The 22,780-nt window shown below is 42.2% G+C and overlaps 1 protein-coding gene across 2 annotated transcripts in view; it reads right to left on the bottom strand.

Annotated features, from left to right (window-relative positions):
- The window catches only part of BCL11A (BCL11 transcription factor A), a 128,216-nt gene that overhangs the window by 91,459 nt on the left and 13,977 nt on the right, over positions 1 to 22,780 (bottom strand). Inside the window, exon 3 of one of the 2 annotated variants that reach the window (XR_004779690.2) lies at positions 18,650 to 18,711. The exons of the other annotated variant lie outside the window; for it this stretch is intronic. The gene's annotated coding sequence lies outside the window, so the exon portion shown is untranslated. The remainder of the gene's footprint in view (positions 1 to 18,649; positions 18,712 to 22,780) is intronic. 2 annotated transcript variants of the gene reach the window in all.

The raw sequence follows: 22,780 nt of genomic DNA, 5'->3' as shown, positions 1-22,780 counted from the left end.
CTGATCTAAACAGTCATACAAGAAATAATGAGTACAAACTACTACTTACCTCCTTTGGCTACACAAAGCAAAAAATACAGCGATAATCACACTATTTGATTCCATGATCTGATTCCTGTGTTACCTTATTTCCCGGAGACTACAGCTCTGCGTACCACAACATGCCTGTCAAGATGTGGATTTACAGGTTACACTGTAGTTGAACCTACTGGTTTTCAGCTCCAATCGACATTTACTTGTCAGTACATGCCTGACAGAGTTGCAGTCCAGATTAGGAAACATTTGTTTATGCCCCAAAATCCCCAACATATTTTTCCAGCTCTGTTCCCAGTGCTGAGCTCCACGCCACTCCAGCTCTCTGCTAGGCAGCTCTCACCCTGCTTCCTGGTTCAAAATTGATTAGAAGCAGCATGAAATGTCATCAAGCTGACCCTCGGGAGGCTGGGCCCAAAAATAACAGATGAGAAAAGTGGCCTTTTGATTAAACTTTCAATCGCCAAAAACTGTATGTTTCCCCTCACCATGCATGTGCACACACGTCGTAAGTCAAGATTAGTCTACACGAGCTGCAGACACAACGGCGAGTTTAGCATAGACCTATTCTTAACAACATTAGTGCTGCTGAAGTCAGCAGGATTCTTGCCATCAGCTTCAGCGGGGACAGGAAAAGGGTCCTTTGTTCCACTTTTTATTTCGCATCTCTTTCTTCCTGGTGGCTCTCAGCTGATATCAGAGAGAGGATGCAAAAGTAACGCGGAGCAGGCCCAGGCTGGCTGTTCGTGACATAAGAGCTGCTGGTGGGGGTGGTGGCAGCTTCTTGAGAAAGCAATACAGATTTTCAGGCATTCCATAAAGCCCATGCCAACATGTTTTCTGGGTGGTGGGGGTGAAGTGGAGTTGGTACCTTTCCGAGAAGGGAATGCCACTGTCAAAAACGACCAAAATGCTTTTTTGGTAGAGTCCTGAGAGACCCAGGTCCTGCTCCAAGGAGACAAACGAGCCACATGGAGTTTTGGTGGGAAGAAAAGCGACAAAGAAAGCAGCATGTCCTCGTGCACACCTATGCTGATATGAACATCTGATAATACAAGTACGATCTGCATATTCATATATTTGTAAGTCAGACTGCTCCCATTTCAAAGAGCCTTATTACCTAAATTGCTGCAGAATAGCCAGATGCAAAGGAACGAGGGAAGGAAGGAATAGCAGACATTAGAACCTGAATTTCCAGGCCTCGGTAGGTTTGCCGTGGTCTTGCTTGCATGGGTATTTTACCCTAACCTAGAAACGTCAGGTTACACTAAGCCCCTGGTATATACAGCATTTCTGGTAGAGAATGGTTGTGAAGCAACTTGGGGAGGGCTCGACACAAGTGCTTAATATCTTTGGATTTGACATTTAGAGCTCATCCCCAACCCAGGTAAAATTAGTGATACCACATTTTGAGAACAGCGTACGTCAGGCACTTCGCTGCTCCCCCTGAACAGATCAGTGCTGTCTGAGGCCAGAACCTGCCTCTGTGGGGCTGCATCTGGGCCACAGCAGGATCCTATGGTTGGTTACTTTTTCAAATGTCAGCAGAGCCACCTCCGGTCTACAACTGTTTTTTGAGGCCTATAGCTGAACTACGAGAGTCGGGTGTTATAACACACAATGACAATTACTATTCTGAAAACAGGGCTTGAAAATGAGCCGGCAAGAGCTAACATGATGATGTATGGTCCTGCACATCCATTCTACCTTCTCTTGCCCACTTCCCTTTCTCTTTTCAGAGGATATAGGGACCTTTTTGTCTCACCCTCAGCAGCAGCTCCTCTAAACTTGAAAAGGACAACTCCACTGTTACAGTATCACCCCTTTTACACTTCTTTTTCCCCCGCCATCTTCAAACACTGAGTTTGCAATGTGTATAATAAATTGGGAAAAATATATGTTTCTGAAATGCTTCTTTAATAATTCCCAGGGATTATAAAGTCTGTTACTGAGAATATTTGGGAATAGATGGAAAGAAAGAAGTCCCGTGTGCATGGTAGGGCATATCTGCCATAAGAAGGGAGCCAGGGCTCGCTCAGTGATGTACAGCTACCTATACGGAGCCCACACGCCCACGGCAATTTGAGGTAATGTTTTGGTTATCAGGTGGAGACCCCAAATGCACAGCAGTTTAAGATGGGGATTGCGAGAGGCAGACAGCTGCAGAAACCCGAATCGCATTCTAGGGCTCTTATTTAACATTCTACGTATGTGAGATAGAGAATGGAAGAGAAAGAATTATCTTAAAATCCCTGCTAAATCATGCCCTGCTTTCTCAAGGCAACCTCGAGCTTTAGTAGTTCAGACAGATTCTCTAGCTGACAATTAATATTAATGGGTAGATTTCACAATGTGGCATTATCACACTGTGAGATGGGTGGGCATACCATCTGGGTTTTGGCAGGTATTAGATGTAATCAAAGGGATTACTTGGCTCAGGGAGAAATAGAAAACCTTGGGTTTGTTCAGTCTTTCTTCTTTTGTTTGGATGCAGCTCTAGGTGTACTTAACTATTTTCCCCTTGTCCTTTGTTTCTCGTGATGAGCGTTTCTGAGTTTACATGGGAAACGAGAGGCTGATACCAAAGCAATTGTATTAGGTGGACACCGGACCGATTTGCCTTGTAGCCTCTCTCTTTCTCATGCAGAGTTGTTTTGGGATCGATTATCAGATCGTTTAGGGGCCTCGCTTCCGCGTTTTAGAAGGTTAAGCGGCATATTTAAACAGTGAGGGGGAATTAAAAGCAAAATACGTTTAGATAATCAACCAAACAGACCTTTTCGAGAGACAAGCTGAAGAAATCAGGTGTGCGACCAGATGCATACGCTAAGAAATAGACTTTGTCCTCTTCTTCCCACAAAGCAAATACGAAGTGCTAACTTTCCGGGGTGGGTGGGAAATTCCTCTCCCTCGCTTTTCCTCCTCCCAGCCCAGCCCCCGAGCATCAGCAGTACTAAACGGGGGAGGCAGAGTTTTAAACTTTCGGAAAGCTATCGATTTGGCAACCTTTTCTCCGCTGTCTGTGCCCCAGCTGATTGTAACTAAGTAATCCTCATCAATCTGTGGTAATGCAGGACCATGTTTATTGCTGTAGTAGTTAAGTTGTTGTTAATTTTACACTAAACGGTTGTTATGATGATGAATGAGTAGCTCGGGCTGCCACCCAGGGGACTTCAGCCCATACAACTGACAAAACCGAGATCGCAGTGGGAAAGCGAGGGAAGGGGTAGGGAGCCCACTCCGGAACTTTTTTCAGGACATCAAAAATAATAATATTAAAAAAGATAAGGGAGAGGAAAAAAAAAGGAGAAAAAAAAAAAGGAAGAACTTATCTCCTGGTTTGCACTCGAATTTCGATGCCCTGGGGTAAAGGGTGCTAAGTGCAATTGTGTTTTGTTTTTTACACAGCAGCCAGGATCAGGGGGGAACGAAAACCCAAGCGATTGCCCGGCCCGGCCCGACCCGGCAGTGACGGGGTCCCGAAAGCCCCAGGCTCGTTCTCACCCCGAAGCCCCTCGGGTGCTGCCTCCCCGTGGGCCCGGCGCAGGGAGCGCGGCCCCGGGCGGCGGTGCGGGCGCTGTCTGCGGGCGGGCGGCGCCCCCGTGAGGCCCGGTCCCGGCACTGCCTCCCCGGGTCCCGGCGCAGCACAGCCCAGCCTCTCCTGCAGAGGCACCTGGCTTTTGCTGCCAGGGAACACACCTGCGTGCAGGATGGCCCTGGAAGCACTGATAAAGGGGTCCTGTGCAACACACTTCTAAACCTCAAGGGTTTGTCCTGATCTCGTCCTCTGTTTTCAGGGTACGGGAGGCTGTGCAGGTGTTGTGCAAGGCTATTAGTGTTATCAGTGTACTCTCCCATGCCAAATTATAAGATTACTACACAGAAATAATTAGGATTGTGCCAGGTTAAGTTGTATTTCCTTGCATCTCCGAAGTCTGATTATAGGCATGAATGTGCGCTTTTCCCAGCCGTTATTACTCATCTAGGTCGGGTGGCATCGCGTTCCCAGGTTGTAGCACTGCTCACAGTGATGGGCAAGAACCGAGGGGGGGGCAATTTAAGCTGCGAAGCCCTAGGGGGGGGGGAATAAAAGAATCCAGGAGCTGCAGGCAGCCTCTGGGAGGGTTCAAGGACCAGACACGTTACAGGTCAAAGGCAGAATTTTAACATTGTGAGTTTATGGGGTTTTTCTGATCCCTATTCTCTTTCCCTTTCTTTCCGGCCTCCCTTATCATCGTTCACTCAAAGCCTGCAGGGTAAGGGCTCCATCAGGCCACCAAAGAGGTACAGAAAGGTACGGCCACCTTTCTGGGTCAGAACTAAGTGTGTTACCGGGACTTACTGGGACAGCAGAAGAAGCACATTCAAGAGGGAAGAAATAGATCGTGTTCTCCAGAACAAGAAAATAGTCCTAAACTGTGCTTTCACTTCCAAGCACCAGCCAAACACGGGAATGGTTTTAAGGGCTTAATGGTGTAAGGAGAAGGTGACAATCAGAGTTCAAATTCTAAAGAGACTTCAGCTATTTTAGAAGTTTTGCCTAAAAAGTTATGCCTTACAAAGCCAAAACAACATGAAAAACCACCACATCATCTCTACCACAAAAAATACTGTGCCTGTTTTGGCTAATTGACAGTACCTTCCCCACACACAAAACAGCATCTCCATAGCTTGGATTCAGCATGTACGGAACCCCTCAGCTACGAAGGGTGTCCTGCATCACTCCACAGCTGCCTGGGTTTCTGATCAGCTCCACGGCTGGCTGAGCAGTTCCTGCGCCCCCACATCCAGAGCCCAGAGAAGCAGATGCTGCCAGGCAGCCCTGTGCTGAGACAAGCACCACAGACAGGATTCTCTCCCAAAAGGTGTTACAAAAAAGTTATGGATGGCTCCGAAAGCTTGCCAGTCCATCACTAGTCCTTTGCACAATCCAGCTAGTATCCATGCTGGGTAGGTGAGATCCATCTGTCAGGTGTTTAGAGATGTCTGTTACAGATGAGAAGCATCACCACAAGAGCCAGATAAGTAAAGCACTCCATTAGCTTGCTCCTCCTCCTCACCTTCAACACCACAGTCCCAGCACCGCTCCTACACGTTCTGCAACTGCAGTATTTGGAGTTTTGCAAATCTTTTTGATGGTCACAAACTTTGAAATTCTACTGGCAGTGCCTGTGAAGATGGTGGGTCTCTAGCACAGCCCATCACCTCAAAGCTCTGCCTCTGTAAAATACATGCTCCATTTACAGATTTGAAGAGTAAGAGTACAGATTTTAAGAGTATACTGAAGACTTAAGAGTATACTGAAGAAAACCAAATAATTAAAATTTAAAAAATACAAGTCCGTAACTTAGATTACAAACAGGTTACCTTGCATTCTCTTAGTACTTTTATAAAGCAACAGAACATGCCATTCTCTACAAGAACAGCAAAAAATTTTGTGCTTACGCCACTCCAGGTATTTAATTCTTCCTGGGCCTCCTGTGTCGCATTCAGGCAATAGTTAGCAATTGCCAACAGCTCACTATCGGGCCTTGCCACACTGTCACCTGCCTGGCTCCACCTGCCAGCTGTATCCTGGAGCAGGAGAGGACATGCAACAGGCAACCTTTGAACTCTCGCTCCCCGGTCAGGAATAAGGCCTCACTGCAATGGTGCTGAGCAAAAAGACAATTTCTGCCACAAATTGCTTGTGATCCACTGTGTTCCCAAGGCAGTGGCCAATATTTACTTCCTGTTATGATTAGCTGCAAAGGGGCTACTGAAAATAGATGAGTACATCAACACTCCTTAAAATTAACTGGTAATAAATACAGATGAAAGCTAGTTCTTCCCTATTGACATTGCTGTACCTGTTCTGAGCATGCTGTTATTACATCTCACTTGAGATGAACATAGCTCTTATACTACACAAGGCCACACGGTGCCCTGAGCTGTAAGAGAACTGCAGCGATCACCTCAGAATATATTTAAGTATACAGAGCTGGTGTTATTGTGAGAAGAAATAGCATGAGCTAGAGTAGATGATATTCAATTCTTTTCTCAAATCTGCTACTGCCCTTCTGCATTGCATCGAGAAATTTGCTTAGCTTATTGCTTTTTTTTTTGCCATTTTTTTTTAAAGTTTGGTACATACTACGCTCAAAGCCAAAGGACCCAATCCATAGCTACTTTTGCACAGGATAGGACCCCGTGTTGGATTATCCTCCATGCTTATCTGTCTGTGCTTCCATGCAAGAGACCCTGGCACAAGGCACATTCATGTCAGGGAAACGCAGGGAGAAGGGGTTGCCGGGTGGTCCTATGCCTAAATTATTTGCTGGCTGCCTCCGTAGGGACCATGGTAACTGTGGCACAGACAAGAGAATCCCCAAGGACAGCACTGAACTGGGTCACAGCCAGGAGAAGAAAAAGGGAGGGGTCCTGGTATAGGCATGGGGATGAGGTGCCCTCCCTCTTCTCCTGGGGCCAGAAGCATCTCTGGCCCCAACAATCCATGCTCTAAATTAAGCGCTACTATCCCTCTGAAGAAAGGAGGAAAAGGAAGCAGCAGCAATATGAAGAGACAAGGCATTTATTTTTGGCTCACTTGCTCTTAATGGAGATAACAATACCTCACTCCTTGACAGCAAAGCAGAGAGACTCAATTCATGGAAGTTTGCCAAGTAAATTGAGATCTTTGTACAAAAGGCACTTTCGACATGCACAACTTCTGGCTTATTAAAGCAAAACAAAAACCATTCACCTTGAGGAGCGTTCAGAAATTAGGAGGCACAGTTCCTCATGGCACAGTGCCTTATGTGATTATTTAAGCTTGCAGACATCCAAGCAGCAATGCTTAACTAGTTTAAATACCTAATACATGAGGTGCAAAACAGTGAGGATGCAGGACTGCTGTCTCTTCCACACAATTTGCCAGTCACTCTCCAAGGCTCCGCTCTGTTCTTTTTAAGAAGCATCTCAGTCGAACAAGGCATTGCATTGTAACCTTATCACATACTTACATCTAGTATAAAGGCACATAGAAGAGGAAGGGTTGCAAGTAAGTGGCCTATTTAGAAAGGTCCCAGAATACTTTTTGTGTAATTTTCTTCTCACTTCCCCATCCCTCCCTTTTTCTGAAATGGCAGGTAACCAGAGCAAGAGCAGTGTGTGAATTGATTTGGAGGCGATCAACGCATTGGTGTTCAGCTCTGGCCCGCTGCCGTGTCATTGATTGCCTCGGGATCGATTTGCACACCATTCCTGCTCAGCACACCTGCCAAGTTGAATGGAGAGGGAACAATGAAGTGAAAAGAAAATTATGTATTTGTAGTAGACACTTTTACCTCTCTCCACATCCCCCCTCGTGAGACGTTGAGAGACCTGGACTGATTTCAGTGCTACTTTGAGAAAGTGCTAGGAGAGAAGTTAGTAGAAAAGGGGAACAACAGGGAACAACCCCCGACCCCCAGCCCTCAAATCCTCTGACAACAACTGCTTACAGAAGCTAAAGAATCTAAAGTTTCTGCCTATAACAGAGGCAGGGGTACAGCAGGCTGGAGTTTTGGCTAATATGTTATTATCTTTCATGCTGCTGTGTAGCAGCCACAGAGGATACAGGTTTCACCTTGCAGGGCAGGTAAGGCAGAGTCTGATCAGCAATCAGGATACTGGCCATGCCAGAAGCTAGCAGTAACTCAGCTTGCTCAGGATGTGTGCTGCTAACATATCCCTAGTGCCTGCACATTTTCCCCCCCTTTGGAATCAGGAGGTTCTGATATCCCAAACCAGCCAGTTGTATCATTTCTCTTGTCAGATTGTGAACTCCATGTCATTGCTGCTCTCCCGGAGATAGCAGGACTCTCAGGTGAAAGATTTGTTGCATTTGTTGCAGGATTTGATACAAACACTTTGCAAGGTGGTTCTTACAAACACCTCCATCAAGAAAAGTGAGAAGTTACTTGTCCATCATATTTCATGTCTGTTACATGTCAAGTTCTCTAGTCAGAGTTACCCAGGATTTTAAAAACATCTCTCCTTTCCGCTGTCATTTTGTGAACAGTGTTCAGATTGATTCCCTATGCTCATTTTTGAAACGCCACACTGACACACAACATTTTTCCAAAATCAATTCAGAACCCCATTATCAACAATAGCCAGTGACTCTCAAAAGACTCGGTTTCTTATATCACTTTTGAAAGTGGGCATTATGCTCTTAAGTCAACTGGAATGCACTGCATGTAGCACCTAACTGAATAGGAAGATCTGGATGCTAGAGTACAGAAGCAATCTTAAGTCAAACAAAGGCCTTAGTAAAGGACCATTTTGGCTTATTACACAAGGCGTTTGGAACACCACCACACTCAGAAAATTCCTAGTCTGCAGACTGCTGAATCTAGGAAGTTATAATCCAGACAGTATTACTATTTGCCATATTCTATTCTTCTCCCTTATGCATCTGCTATTGGTCGCTTTTGGAGACAAAATATTGGTTTCGATGGGAATTTGGTTTGACATCATAGAGACATTCTCATGTTCCTGTCATTTGGGAAATTTAGTTTTCACAACACCTGTAACATAGGTGTTATTTTTTCCTTCCTAAAGAGTTTGAAAGAAACAGGCAGAGTAATTAAAGGTTACATTTTCAGATAGCATCGCTATTATAGCTATTACATAATAGTCATGCTATTAGTCACAGCTCTGTGTTCCTCAGGTTTCGGTTTTTATCAATTAGAGACACTTGCTTTCTAATTTCCATGTATACTTAAGGCTTCCAGAGAAATTTGGGTCTGAGGGGCCACCTATTTATAAGTGCTAGATAACCTTCACTCTGTTATCCTATTTTCAGAAGAGTTCAGCTTCCATTTACGTAGTCCTGTGCAATAAAACAGGATGATACTATACACTGACTAGCAACTCATGGGACCTTTTGAGTGTGATGGGACCTAGTGAATGAAGAGTCTTTTTTTTTTTTTTTTAAGTTGCATTGATAGCCAACACAGTTTTGTAGAAACCTACTCCATTCATGACAGTGGCTGGCAGACCCCCAGAAGACATTACTTTGTACACTCAATGGGGGGTTTTGTCCAACTCTGAGCTTTACAGACAAGCACTCTCTGCCCCGGTGACACTTCGAGTTGCAGCCAAAGTGCAAAGGTGCTAAAGAAGACATCAGTTACCACAGCACTCTTGTTGCTCTTTTCACAGGTAGGGTTGAGGGCTTGGGTCCTCTATCACCTCACTTCAGATGTTCATATAGGTGTATATCATATATATACACACATATTGGTGCACTGATGTAAGGGGGCTATCTATATATATAAGTAGCTATATATAAGTAGCCCATCCACCTGAGTCGCTGTCCAGATCCCCTTTAGAGACCACAGAGAAAAAACACTTTTTGGAAATGCATGCATTTCAACTGTCTTATTTCAGGTGCCTGACTGAAGGGAAGACTTGGGCCCTAGAAACCATGCTCATTTCTATTGACTACATAGATAGTTTAAATAATAAGCTGAGGTAGTGATATGTACAAGGCAGTTGCCCACATTCAGTCACATAACTCCAATCCTTTGAGGCCCTTCTAAGGCAATAAGTTTCAGAGAATAAAACACTCATCACCTATTGTATAGCATGTCACAATAACCCTTCTTTCTGCCCACCTTTTCCCTTCAGGCTCTTCTTGATCCTTTCCACCCCACGCAAATTACTAAGGTAATGTTCCTTGCCTTTTGCTCCAGTCATTTTACTCTGTGCTTCAAATTCCTCCAACATCCCTCATTGTGTTTCATCACATTTTCAGATGCCTTGTTCTTAGCTTCTCCTCCCCACTCATTCATTCTCATCTCTTACCACACTGCCCCAGCACCCTCAGTTCTGCTACTAAGCTGCCATCAGCTTCACACACAGACAATCACATGCCCGGAAGGCCCTCTCTCACCTTCGACCCCTCCATAAACCTACCTGTAAGGCCCTGTTCTTCCTCTACAACATACTACAAGACTCATTATTTTTGTGACATCTATAACAGGAAACTGATCAGCTACTAATGAACACATTAATGACTAGTGAGGTACAACCAGTCCATGTAGTAAAGTTTAGAAACATCAAGTAAAACGATGTTTGACAATGATAAATTAATTAGAATGTCTCATTTTCCTAAGGTGAGGAAACAGAACTGTGCTGAGCGTCTCCCTTCCAAAAAAAAAAAAAATCAAGCTTTAAGAAAAATATACCTGGACACTAAAAAAAACAACCCTGAGGTGAACCCACAATGGTGTAAGTACTTCTGAAAAATCTCAGCTACGTTAGCTGTTTATAAAAGAAAAAATAGTAACAGAAATGCACATCTTTGGAGTACAACCAAATTTTCTCCATTGCTTGTATGTCACTTATGCTTACTGGACTGAGTTCCAGACACATGTAGTAGGAATGAATAAACTCTTAAAATGGAGTTTCTCAAAAATAGATTTCATAGATTTTTCAAAAAATCTTTCCTCAATTCCAGTAGGTTGCCAGCTATCCCCCAGGCTTTCCTGGAATTTGGAGAAAAATGTTGCAAAGAATAACTAACTTCAACACAAAAGAGACTGAAAAGCAAGAAGCATTTTGCAGATGGATTCTGACAGAAAATACCTGAAGGCAGCTAGCCCAGGAAGCTGAGAGAAGTGTGGTCACCACTTCTCTCCACCACAGGATGCTGCTGCATACACCAGCTGGAACACAACTTCCTTTATTCTGGTGGCTGCTACATGCTGATATAGGTATATTTGCCGTCCAGCCTACTAATAGTGCCTTATTCCATCTTTCACCATGACTTCAGTAGAGGTACATACCTAGAAAAGTTAAAATTCTTCTCTGAGCCCTGGTTCAGAAATACAATCCTAGTCCTGCTGTGAAGACAGCAATGTTAAGAATGTGCAGCTTCTCTACTTATATATCATAGAGAAAATTGAGCATTGATGCAAATGTCAAATTAATAAGTAGCTCTGCATAAACTTCCTCCATGGCATACTGGACTTCGTATTTTGGTGTATTTTAGGTGCTCTACAGAAGAGTTATTTATAGGGTCAAGGCTCCAAGAAATGTATTCTGTACCATAAGCTTTTGTTTCCAGCCTGAGAAAAGAGGTAGTCTTCCCAAAATGAAAGAGAAGTAACTTTCTAATATTTCTGACATTAAGCTTCAGTTGTGGAATAAAAACTAGTTCATTTTACAAGTAAATAATTCCATCAAAAATAAGTGCTTGGACATCAGTTCAAAGTAAAGTTCAGTGTGAAATGCGTCTATTTTATGAGATAGAAGAAAGCAAGCCTGAGTGGATCACAATGGGTCATGAAACAGAGGCAGCTGACTTTTTCAGGATAAGTAAACCTTCACCAATTTCACCCGTTAGTCTGGCCATCTCTAGAAGGAAATAGTTGATAGTAGAGTGGTAGTCTCGGAAACCAGAGTGTTCTTACACACTCCTGCTGTCTTCAGAGAGGAAAAGGTTGAGACATTTGGTCTCCTCCCTTACATTAAAAACCCAATACTGTCTCCAAGCCTGGCAGCCACCCTCTGTTCTTGTGTATCTTGTGTCAGGTTGACTTGGAACATACCAGGACATCAGAAAAATTTGTGAAGCCCTCTACTTCTACAAAGTTTTGATGGTCAATGCTGTTCATAAAGTTGAAAACTAAACACAAAAGTATCCTAAATGCAAAAGAAAAGTATTGATTTAGGGACTCTTCAGATAATCTACTGAAAACCAACTTGAACCAGATAGTTGCAGGGTGTGGGAAGGAAGGTTTAACTTTAGGGCAAAAGGAAATGAGCTCTCGCTTGTTATTTCAACAGTACAGAAATATCTACCTACAGATATGTCTGTGACTGATGCAAATCCTTCTCCATGCTCAGCCCTGTCCACACACACTAGGTAGTGCTTTAATTGTACAAGAGACCACATGAGGTGAATTAAGTCATTAACAGAAATTCTCCACAATCCAACTGAGGATAGTACTGCTACAAACTGTTCCTCCCCCTCCCCTGTTTTGCCAGCAGGTCAAGTGTTCCTTTTTCTAATTGATTTCAGAAAAATCAGCCAGGTGAGTTCAAGCCGACTGGTTGAAGCAGTGAAGCTAGCCAAGCTGCTTTTGCAAGTGCCTGTCCCAGCCCCGGCAGCCGCCTCCGGCAGCGATGGGCACCGGGGGGCAGTGTTGCCTTTGGGCAGCACAGAGGGAAAAGGGAAGGACACCTCCCTCTTGCTTTGCCTTGCAATGAGGCGTTACTCCCTTTTAGCTGTTCCTGTGCAGGAATGAGATGAGCAACACGGAAGCAGGGCACTTTTGCTCCAGTACTTCTATCTTCACCTAAAGGTTTAAAAGTGTTTAACTAGTTGGATGAAAGAAAAATCACCTCAAGTTTTAGTTTAAACTTTCATGCCCTCTAATATATTTATACACACACACCAGCTGAAGAAAACTTAGAGATGAGTTAATGATGAGTTAACTAACAAAATTTGATTTGAGAAACCAACCTATTTTATGCTGTAGTCAGTTAGCAAGCACAATTTCCTTCAATCTTCAATTTCACTCAAACTTGTGTGGGATATGAACCAGCCATTAAACATTCACTGTAAGCATTCAGCATTTCACTCACAGACCACGGGATGTCTGTGTACAGTTCTACTTCTTAAAATCTGTATAATACTAATTATGAATTATTCCATTTGTGAAATCTGTTATGAGTTACATACTGTTGTTTCCACTCCTTAAATTGAGTAGTGTAACTCTGATAAGGATCTAATAGAAATCAGTCCATTGCTTAAGGTTATCTAGATGTTTCGTGTACCATGTTGAATCATAGCTTACATGAGCTCATGTTATATGATCATACTGATCCTATTAATATACTTCTCCCTATATCATAGTATCTAGTACCTCCAAAGCCGTATTTTTCATCTACAAATGCAAGCAAAAAAAGCCAGAGACATACAGATTACTCAAGCAGGTCATTCACATCTGTTTTATAAGTATCCTTTATTAAGAACCAAGTTTTGTAAAGCTGAACAGAGATGGATATTCAGATTTATCAGAATGTTACAGATGTAGAAAATGTTTCTTCAATATAAGCAAAAGGTTTAAGCAAAAGATTCAGGAAACTAATATAGAAACTCAGTATGGGGAAGCAGCTGTATAGCAGCTGACAACATTTTCAACTCACTGATCTCACACATTCTTTCTTTCCAGCCACCCTCCACTGTCTTCTAAGTGGCTGAAAGGGAAAGGGTCAAGCATTTTGGAATTGACAAGGATGCATAGCCCAGAACGTTCTGGGCAATCATTGACTAAAAGAGAGCAACTGCTTAGACCACACAGAATCAGCTATAGGTTTGTCTGTCGCTGAATGCAGTAAATTTGAAATTGATCTCAAAGAGGGCAGTAGTCAGTAGACTCAAACATGGAGCTAGGAGGAGAAGCATGGAAAAAAAAGATGACAAGCCTAATCTCTAATCTAATCTAGAAGCAACACTCGCAAAGGTCACAGTCACATATGACTAAACCTCAAGCTCTATCAATAACAAAGAGCAGTAACATGACCATTACTGAAAAGTGCAGGAGAATAATAAGGCTAAGACATCATAAATTTAAGCCCACACACCACTGATGTGCTAAATTCAAAGCATGGGGCTCCATTCTTCCTACTCAGTGTATTTTTTTGAGCCTGAACAGCATATCCAGATCCTGCAGTGTCTGAACTTTTTTCATTTGACTGTAAAAGAGAATCTTCAGTTCATGCACAGAGTTTTAACCAAGGCAGTGAAGCCTACCGGAGTTAGAATCTCAAATAATAACCAAGAAATCAAAACTCTCTCACCTAACCTTGGGATGTTAGTACCAAAGCAGAACAATGGCACATAAAAGGTCAGCATCAGCTGTTCTGCTGAAAGCATTATAACAGATAAAATGGGAAAGTGGTGAATAGCAAAGAGTAGGATTTGGAACTGCTGAACGGAAAGTAGTAAAAAAAGAAAGAAAGGGAGAGAAATATATTGGTCCTAAAAGAGAACACATTTCCCTACAGAATAGTGTTGTAAATGAGGCTCTAAACATACAGGAAGTTGTATTATCACTAAAACAGTGAGTACACTAAGACAATTAGTCTTTGTGAACTCCTTCAGCTGACATCGGCTGCAGCACCACTGCAGACTAAAGGAAAGACAGTTTTACACTTGCACATTAGCCTACAGGCCAAACCAAGAAGTACAGCTGGGCATTCTGCACTGACTTATTTATCTCCCCAATTTAGGCAGAGCCCCTTGTTACTAAACCTGTAAAAATCTGAGGAACAAAGTAAAAGGGATGCCATTTCAGGAAAAAAATACATCTGTTTTGAAGTTTAAACTATCTGAGGTTTGTCATCTGGTAAAAATTGTAACATACTTTTTCTGTTAATGACACTTATGACTGAAATGAGTTACTGCGCACCACAGATTCCATCCTACGCCACCTCTAAGAGGTCTGTACATGCTCAGACCAAAGGAAGAATGTTTCTCATCTGCATAGCTTAGCAGGAAAACCTCAAGAAACTCTGGAACTATTTGAATCAATTGAGGGAATAGGCTAATACTGACTTCTGCAGGTTGCCTTTCTTTGAAAGTCTGAATTTCTTGGCAAACATCAAGAAAAATACAAGTCCATTTCATGCAGTTTCTTTTTATTTTGTTGTTGGAATTTAAACACAAGCAGTATTGGCAAAAATAAAAGATTGATGTCAGCACTCAAACTTCAGAGAGGCAGGGGAAAGGAATATAGGAGACGATGAAATGCATATCAGAGAATGGTGTCCAAAAAACACACAAGAAAAGCAGAAGTTCAACACTGTTTACAACATAAGAGCTGAGAAAGGCCTGCGACAAGCAGCTCTGAAACCAGACAGTCTTCTGAAACCTACAAAGTGCTCCCTTAATAGCTGACACTGCAAGTAACAATTTAAATAAATCATGATTTAACAACTGTAGATCTCAAAACGCATATCAAGCCTGCCTTTCTCTGAGTGTTCTACCTTAGGTTGACAGTGATGGCTCCTCTGGTGCTCCCCACACCATCCCTTCACCCAAACAATGTTCAGCCCTGGGGAAGCAGCCACAGAAGGCCTACAGCTGCCAGCTGATTGGAAATCTTCCACCAGGCAGCCTATGGTCAGGATGCAACCTGAATCCAGAGGAAAACAGAATGAAACTTTTTGAAAACTCTTCAGTGGTCAGGTATCCATCAGCAAGCCCATCTACCTTCATCCACAAGTGCAGTAGTTTCTATTTTCTTCCTCATCTTTCTGTATTCGGGTATATTCTTACCAAGGCAACTTTGCATATTAGTGTAACATGCCCCCATGTCCCCAGCCTTCTCTTGTTAGCTGTTTCTTTTTGCTTGCTCGTGTCACCTTTTCTATTCACCCTCTGTCCATCTCTACTGTAATTAAGGACAGTCTCCACAGCACCACTTCAGTCCACACCATGGCACCAGCAGAGATAAGCAGTATCAGCAAATATGATAAAGGATGGATAACTATTATTAGTTTTATGGCTGGAGAGTTCTATAAACAAAATGTCATAACTATTACAGAGCTGGACTTTATATGGGGTGAAAGTGAAAACATTGACAGCTCGATTACATCACTAGTCAGTGAGATAACTTCTCATGCAAATAACAGTCCAGTATCTTTTTACAGATACACTGGAATAATTCATTTGCAAAAACAGTGCTTTGAATTTGATTTCTGAAAGGCAGTTAGTAACAAGGCTTGAATTAAAGGAGTTTATATCTTCCAGCTTCCTCTATAACCAGAGACCACTACTGCTGCACTTGTGGAAAACTTGTCTGTTCTTACTTCCCATTTTCAAACAGGTGTACCTGTCACTTAAAGAACATTAATTAAGATAGATCCATTGTGATTTCAGAGTACTTTTTGTCTAAGCTTGATAAATTTATCACAGACAGCCTTAACAATACATAACGAGTTGTATCTGCACTTTCTGCAAGTCTATGCAATTAATTTTCTATTTGTGAAAGGAAATGGAAAATGAAATATTGTGCCCTTTCTAATACAGAGGCAAATGTAATGAATGGCTTTGGCAAACAGTTGTCAAAGTATGTTAACTCGCATCTACAAATCTTTTCCTTCCCCAACAATAGTTTTAGGGCCCATGATAATTCACTTCCCTTCTTTGTCATACTGATATAGCATGCTGAATCCAGTGTTATCTAGACTAAAGAAAATTTAATTCCAGTTGCAATCCATTTTTTTTTTTTTTTTTAAAACCACTGGCTTGAGAGATCCCCATTGCAGATTAAAATCCTCGAAGAGCTCTTTTCAGTGTTCCCACTGGAGAATGATACTCTCACCAGAAATACAGTAGTTATGCACTCGAACAGAAGTCTTCCCAGTTCTGGAACAGGCTGCCAAATACCATCCACCCTTCTTACAAAGGAAAGAAATCACTGTATCCTGCATCTCTTCTCATCATCCTTTCTTCAGGTGGGTACTGAAGCGCTCAAGCATTTTATAACCAGATTTTGGAATGTACTTCAATGCCTTTAAGCCTCACCTGTACTATCAAAAGATATCTACAAAACTGAGCAACACAGGCTACTTCCAGGCTGCACAGAAGGTTCGGCATTAAAACACCCAAAGGCAGGCAGCTGCCTGATGCAGGGCCCCATTCCAGGATAAAAGCTGTTCCACAAGGGCAGAGAGGCACCTAAAAACAGGGAAGCCTTCAGAACTAGTTTCTTAAGCTGGCCAGGTGTGAAATGTACAGGAATTGGTGGCATTTCAGCATCTCATCTACCTCTACTGAATCCCCTGCACTCAGTATCAAGAAGCAAGAGTCTCCTTCCAGAATCAGGTACTTCCAGTTTCTTTATGTAAGGAAACAACATAAAGGAAAGTCCCTGCAGTAACCAACTACTTATCTGTTAGAGTCCTGACCTTAGAAACTCACATTCCTTCTCTGCCTAATTAGAGCAGGTGCACACAAACTTCAGTCTCCTGCATCTCAGGTGTACCTGGTGTTTTGGACCAAGTTTTCCTCTCAGCCTCCACTCTCAAGTCCTATTTGCATGTGGTATAAATAAGCCATATACCAAGTTAGAGAAGAGAGCATGACTCCAGGCTGCAGTAAGGGCCTGTGCTGGTCAAAATTTAGGTCCCTAGGTTTAGAGATTTTTTTTTTATTTTAAGTGTAAGTGGAACAAGCATCTCCGAAGACATCACCAGCCATATACACATACAAAAAAGCCGCAAGCTCAGAACTGTAACACCCCTCTGATATTACCAAGATGTTTCTGCAATACTTGGATGTCTTCCAGGCATGCTACACCTGAAAATAAATGGAACAATCTAACCAATACAGCACCTGCATCACCACGTACCCATCACATTAGAGAGAAATAATGGGAGCAATAAAATGAATGCTAAAGAAGGCATCGGTGCTAAAGTCACCAAGCCCACAAGCTGGATAAGCAGCATGCAGGCTATTGAAAAGCTAGGTGAATTGCACTTCTGCATAGACGGAAATTTTGCAAAGCTATTGAAAAGCTTTCAAGAAATACTACCTGATGTGGCAGAATCAAACAGTGTTGCTGCTTATTGCTAAAGACAGATACAGGCACAAGTTATTGTAGAACAGTAACCTCACCACATGGTGAACACCAGCAGGTGGATGCAGATGGCCAAGAGCACTGTATGGGACCCAACCTGCCGCAGAGGAACATTAATGTTGTCAGCAAAAGCAACCAACAGGACTTCCAAGGTTCAGAATCACAACTGATGATATCCTGGTGTATGGGCACAGGAGACAGTACTGCAGAAGTGGTGGCAGAGCACAGCTGTATCTTCAGTTGTTTGCAAGAAAACACTAAACTGAAGTTAAACATGGTGAAACTGGAAACAGCTGCAGAGCTACACACAGGTTGTCCTCACTCTTACTACAGGAGATCTAAATAGAACCTGAAAAACAACTCAGAAGACACTACAGCTAAAAAAAGATACTACAATTAAAAATCCAGCTGGGTTCAGAGGTCATTAGAGCTTGTTGACATTTCTTTTGAGCTCTCAGATGCAGGCAAACCACTGGTGTGAACAGCAAAGTGGCAATACAGATATTGTTAATTCAGGGCAACACAGCCTTTCTAAGAAGCTGGTGAACAGGAGCACCAGCCTCCAATACTGCCATAGAAAACTGTGGTGTTTTCAGTGAAGCAGGATGTAGGTGCTCATTCCTAAGAGCTGGATGGCCAGTACCAACATCAGAAGAGCCCCATCCAAACTGAACAGACAACTCCCGCAGCACAGCACGAATGTGAAAGACTTGCTACTTATAGTCTAGGAGTGGAAGAAAGATCCAGAAGTCACAGAACTGCACTTTTAGAAGCCTGCAGCCTGCACTCAGCCAGGACTTGCATACACTATCATGGCAGGTCAGTACAATTAACTCCAGTTCAACATGCAAGTGCTCCTTTTCCATCACCATTAATGAAGTGATTAGAACTAGGTGCTCTCCCCACTACGGCATGCAGCCCAGAATACACATACTATAAAGATTGCTATGTTACAGCTTTAAAATATAGGTGATAAAAAGATGAGAGGATCATACTTAGCTTCTGACAGCAGCAGCACTGCAGCCTGAAGATACAGTACCTAAACAAGATCTTCAAACTGAAAGAAATATAGAAAATAAAAGCGAGTTGGTAATAGGCTCAGGTAATGCTTTATATGCTGCTCTCTAAGCTAGGATGGAAAGAATATGAGAACAAACCCCACAGGACCAAATATTTTACAGGTGTTTGTATTCATCTTTCTCTCAGGATGGCTACTCAAAGAAACAGTAACTCAGTAGATTCTTCCCAGGAACAGTAAATACTGCATGAGTTGAGCAGGCATGAAGTTGTATACGAGGGCAGTCAAGTCACAAGGCATGGGTCATTAAAACAAGAAATGCCTCTTTCTACTGTTCCAGAATAGAGGCCTGAGTGTGGAAAGTCACAGATACCATAAGCTGGCCAAGCGTGTCAAGTATTAACATCATGATGAGTAAAGATGAGACACATGAGGAGACACATGAGGAAGCACAAGCAAAGCAACAAAAGTCTCTGAAAATAGAAATCAAAAGAGACCATGAAGTAAAACAGGAATGGAACTGTTTACCTCATCTTAAGTTTTGTCATTATTGCAGATGACTACTCTGACTTTGGAGAACTAGGTAGGTAGCCTTGCACTACCACAGTAATCATAAGCAAAGCTGTGAAATATTTCTGTATGTATTGCTTCCCAAATTGTGGTTTCAGAAGATAAATTTTTGATTACCAAGAAAAGAGAATTCAGCTCCATCACAGCATCACCCTACCTCACACTCAGAGGGTCAAACTGAATTGGTAGACTTTGCAGTTATAAATAGCAACGACAGACATGTCATTCCAGACCTGGGAAACATCCCTTAGTAAGGCATTGAGAGCAGCCCCATGCAAGTTTCTCCTCTAGATGCACAGTCCCGGGGTGGAAAGAGCAAGAAATGAGAGAGAGGGACACAAGTGTGCAATAGCTAAAACCTGCCTAGGCTGAAAAGATATGACCAGAACTGAAACTAGCCACAACTGTCGCAATAAAATGATTTCCTTAAGCAAATCATGCACTCTTAGTGTTTTGAACAGAAATTCTCATTTACATAGCATAGTTATGCTGGATCTCTTGCTAAAATGAGAAATGTTCACATGCCATATATACACACATGAATGTGGAAAACAAAATACTTGCTCCAGCTTAATTTAGTAGAACAGAAGAAATACAACCAACGAGCTGATCAGCTCATGAGTATCTGCACACTTTCAAAATCCCCTGGAGAATGAAGTCAAGACAGTGTCAAACTCACAAGGAAATACCTGATTTACTGATCAAATAAACAGATGCTTTTTAAAGAGTTGATCTCACCTGATATGTTTGTGCATGTATGCTCAGATGTACACACAGACTGTGTGCTATACACACAGATCTGTGATGCTATAACCATTATAGAAGTATAAGAAAGTTCTGTTAACTATGTTTATCTTTTACCTCAGACAAATACAACAGAAAGGAAGTGATTCATATTTGCCCAGTAAGTAGGCATTCTACTGAAATTATATGCATCTGTGGTCAGGTCTAGGAGCCTTGACAAACATGAGTACTTCTTACGAAAGGATAGTTAAGCAGGCTTCAAAGTACTGAATTCAGGCATAGGTAGACTAGCTGGGGGAACCTGGAGCTCAGCAGGGGCTAATTTGTCCTGCTGGAAAGCAATCATCATGTAACTAACGGAAACACCATTCTTTTCTCTGCCTCCAATCCCTGTATCAATCTGCCACACAAGTTGTCAACTAAAAAAAATTAGTATTTGTCTTCCTGCATCATAAAGGAGCATTTTATTCTATTGCCAGGAGCTTTTGGGGGAAAAATGTGTAGCAGACAGTGCTTACGTGATAGGTCACAAGAAGCAGGTTTCTTAGGCTGAGACAATAGGGGAACTCCACCATACCCTATACTTCCAGTCTCAGGACTGGACTTCATGGCAAAAGTCGTCATAGACCCTCCCAAGATTACTACTTCCTCTTCTCTGGTAAAATAAAGCTTCTGCTTCTCTCTTCTGCTCTATCCTTCTTTTGGGACACAGTAAGTACAAGTCACGACAGTATTTAAAATGCTTCCTCTTCTACAAAGGAAGAAATTAAACCTTCAAATGAATTGGAACAGCAGCGTCTCAAATGCAAACAAGGGGCACTGCCTCTACCAGCATTGTTTTTGTAGCGGCATAACTATGCTGAGATAGCTCTACTGATGAGCATCCAGAATAGATATGCCATCTCTTGTTATAGCTTGCATTGGAGTGATTTAGCTCAGTTATGTTTTAATGTAGCTCTTTATTTAACCAGGTGCAACATCTTAAAGTTAGTGGCATTTGCCTCAAAGGGGAGCCATCTAACTTCAGCCCTGGCAAGAGACATACACGGCACAGCAAGATGCCAATACCTGAGGTGAAAATACAGCTGCATCATCACAACCTACTCCTTGCCAAGTGCCTATCAATGGAGAAACTGCCTAATACAGATTGTCTTCTGATGGCTACATTAGTTATTCAAAGTTAGCTCTATTCTCTCTACCAGGCACTGGACCACACCAGAGTCCATAAGGGTTGCTCCCCAATATTCTGACCCTTAACTTTTGAACCAACTCTTACTCCGGAGAAATTCATTCCTGCATGTTTTGATGTGCACAGAAATGGTTAAGCAGCTGGATATTACAGGTGTTGCAAGCAGATTTCATGCTAACATCTAGCTGAGTTGAATGAGGAAAACCACTGCTAGCTCTTCAAAGCCTTTCTCGGGGCATCCCTACTGAACAATCACAATTAGTTCCCATTTTTGAAGATGACTTCATTATTGCAGAAGCTAATACAGAAACAAATACATCATAAAACAACCACACTAATACAAAGCCAGTTATTAACACAAAAATTAAGCGTGCTAGAAAACAGGACTATGGGTGTTATAGCAGCACTTATTAAACTGCCAGTTCAATGAGACACCACTCATTTTATTGTTTTATATTTAATTGCTTAACACAGTGGCATTCTGACTAGCCAGTAGGGCTTCTTGGCACCATAGGACAGATATTATTGCTACCAACACAATCAAATAATAGCTGAACCTATCCTTTAGCCTTTTATTCTTTAGCCTTTTCCTGGCTACCATAATGAGGACTCCACCTCCTTTCTTGTTCCCCACCCCCTCAGCCTCCCAAATGTATTCCCTTCACTTGTGTCTCACCAAACAAGACAACAAATTGTTCTTTCAGTGGATTATATTGGAGGAGAGGGGAAAGGAAATAAATATGAAAACATACCAGCAAATAAAGCACGACCATTTTAAGTATTTATACAAAGCCGTAAGGGCATAGGGCTAGGGCCAGGGGGAGTTGAAGACATGCACTTCATCACCAGAATCTTCAGTTTAACTCAGAAAAGCTATAGCATGTGAGGTAAGAGTCAGCATAAGAGAAAGGTAAGAGGACACTGCAGTAAGAGATTATGAAGTACACTAATGCTACAATTTCCATGGGGGTGGGGGACAAAGAAGAACAGAACATTTAAAATTCATTCAAAAATACTTCCAAGCCAAGATACATGCCTAGCTACACCATTTCCAAGGTGGGTTTTTCCTTACTTGTTCTTAGGTACATACACATTTCAGACAACTTCAACAAATAGGAGACCGCAATGAAAAGATTGATAGACTTTCACTACAGCAATGCAAAACTTACCACTGGATTACTTGGTCAGGTTAGATTGGTACCAGGGAAAGCAGGGGGAAATATTTCATTAACACTCATTTTCAGTTCTGGGGCTATTCATCTTTGAATAGCATAAGTTACACAAATGCACACAGATTTTCCCTTAGAATTACTCATTTTGGAATTCACATTCTTCAACATTACAACCACACATACAAACAAATATTATTGCCAGTGTGTCAGTAGGTAATGTAAGATCTCTGCACACAAATGGAAAAGGGCAATAGTCAAAGTGTTTACATGAATTGAATGAAGAGTGGGGAAAACAGCACTATCATTTCAAATACATCTGTGGCTTTTTCATTAGGCCAGGAAACTCGCAGGTATTAATCATGAAAATAAATGTTCCTTGCCCTTAGGTGCAACACAGTTCTTACACAAGAGGAATGACCAATACAACTTTCTC

The sequence above is a fragment of the Cygnus atratus genome, chromosome 3 (assembly GCF_013377495.2).
Source record: "Cygnus atratus isolate AKBS03 ecotype Queensland, Australia chromosome 3, CAtr_DNAZoo_HiC_assembly, whole genome shotgun sequence".
Taxonomy (NCBI): domain Eukaryota; kingdom Metazoa; phylum Chordata; class Aves; order Anseriformes; family Anatidae; genus Cygnus; species Cygnus atratus.
This window is presented reverse-complemented; position numbering and strand designations above follow the sequence as displayed.